This window comes from Bison bison, unplaced genomic scaffold (genome assembly GCF_000754665.1).
Source record: "Bison bison bison isolate TAMUID 2011002044 unplaced genomic scaffold, Bison_UMD1.0 scf7180017864524, whole genome shotgun sequence".
In the NCBI taxonomy this organism is placed as follows: Eukaryota; Metazoa; Chordata; class Mammalia; order Artiodactyla; family Bovidae; genus Bison; species Bison bison.
Genome location: NW_011495075.1, coordinates 864,206 through 866,220, shown reverse-complemented (window position 1 = coordinate 866,220; position 2,015 = coordinate 864,206). Strand labels below are relative to the sequence as shown.

The window sequence follows — 2,015 nt, the reverse complement described above, 5'->3', positions numbered from 1 at the left end:
CAGAAAGAGACACAGAAGAGTCCTACTGAGCACTACAGAAAATGTAGGTGAAAGATGGGATGTTTGTGATCTCTGATCTACCACACAGTCTGAACCTGGACTTGCGGTCCGGGCTGCAGGGCTACTGAGAAGTGAAAGCGGCCGTATTAAGCTGAAGCCTGAACGCCCCTCCGTGGACAGGACAGGCAGCCTTGGGGCGGCTGCGCACACCTAACCCAAGCTCGCCAAGCCGCACCTGAGGGCCTGCCGGCGGCCCAGCGCTTACCTGCCGTGGTGCACAGACCAGCAGTGTGCCCTGCACGGAGCAGGGCGGGAGGTGGGCTGCCGGCCGCCCGGAGCTGGACAAACCCCCGGCAAGGAGGGAGGCAGCAGGAGTGGGCTGCGGTGGGCTGAAAGGTGGAGACGGAGGGGCCACTATGTCCAGCACAGGACGCACTGTCACTTCCTCCAGGACGCGCGGCTCACCACCCGCCCAGCGCCACCTCCCCGCCCATCTGGGCGCTTCAAGCAAGTTGGGCAGAGGAGAGGACGCAGCCGCTGGGAGTAGAGGGACCCAGCCTGACCTGCGCTGGGCCTGCAGCCAGCAGGCCTCGTCCATAACCTGCAGAGGGGAGGACAGGAGAAGAGGTGCAGCAGGAGGAAGCAGAATGCACGGACGGAGTGGGCCTGAGAGGGGAGGCTGGAAAAGACTCCGACAACCCCTAGGACAGAAAGTCATGCGAGCCCAGAGGCCTCCCTGAGACAGAAGCACCACTGCAAAAGCTTGGAGACGCTCTGGAGCAGAGAGTCAGCGCAGAGCGGCCAGAGGCCAGGGCACCTGAGGGTCAGGGGTCCATGTCTACACAGCAGCCAGGAGGTGGCGGAGCTCAGCTTCTCTGCTCCACCAAGACACGCAACCACCACCTCAACTGCAGCAGGTAATCATGTGAGTCTGAATTTATTTAAAAACTTGACCGTAACAGCAACCTGGGGGTGTGAGCAGAAATGGTCAGGAAGACTTCTTGGGCAAAAGACGCATCTTACTGGCTGTACAAAAGGAATTTCTGCCTAGACAGCAAACGGGAAGCAAACGGGAAGTTTCTGAGAGTTGGCATAGTCTAAGAATGACAAATACCTCCTCGCGCTTTCTGTCTGAAATAGCGACTGTGTATGTTTCTTTCCTTTTGAAAGATCATAAAATAAGATCTGCTCTCTCAGACTCGCTCACACAAGGAAGCGCGCTCCCGCCCTACAGAGAAGCAGCCCTCCCCCCAGCCAAGCTCTCGGCTCACCAAGACTGTGCAGACGACATCTGCCCACCAAACACTACTCCCTCCATGCGCCCGCTGAGACGTGGACGTGGAAGCCCCAGCCTGCCACAGTACCCCACCAGGCCTGAAGAGCGAACACGGCCTCACCCCTCCAAGGTCTAGGACATTATTCTCCTCGAGAACTTTTCTTAGTCCTGGATCCAACCGTAAGGAGCAGTAAAGCATCTTTTCAGACTAAGGCCTCGCCCCTGAAGACAAACAGGCAACAGCCTCAATAAAGCCAGAAGCACGGAGGCTGTGGGACAAGCTTCCGTTGCATCCCTGAACCGGGCAGGCACGCTGTCCAAGCTGAGCCTTCTCTTACAGGACACATCTGCAGAGCTGAAGTTTCAAAAGGCTACAGTGGCTCTCTGATTTCAGAACGGTGCCCACGTTCTGATGTTAACTGGTTGATAAGATTCTTCCAAGCAAATGAAAACAGTTTTTATCCCAAACATAGTGTGTGGCCAAAGCCTGTATCTAGGCAGCCGACCAAGCACCAAAACGCCTAATGATGGAGACTGTGGCACGAAGAGGCAGGTGGAGGGCAAGAGAGTGGGAGTGAGGAGAGGATGCAGAAGAAGCCACGAGAGTCAGATTCTTCCACAGGAGCAGCAAAGTTTAAACTGAAATATTAATTGTGTCTTACAGCTTCAGGGCTCTGGCAGGGGTGCGCTGCTTGCTGGCTGGTACATGGCAAAGAAAGTAACTGCAGAGAGGGGCATA

General features: G+C 56.3%; 1 protein-coding gene across 1 annotated transcript in view; it reads right to left on the bottom strand.

Moving 5' to 3' along the window:
• The window catches only part of PPP1R12B (protein phosphatase 1, regulatory subunit 12B), a 119,716-nt gene that overhangs the window by 96,389 nt on the left and 21,312 nt on the right, over window positions 1-2,015 (bottom strand). The gene's annotated exons all lie outside the window — the stretch shown is intronic.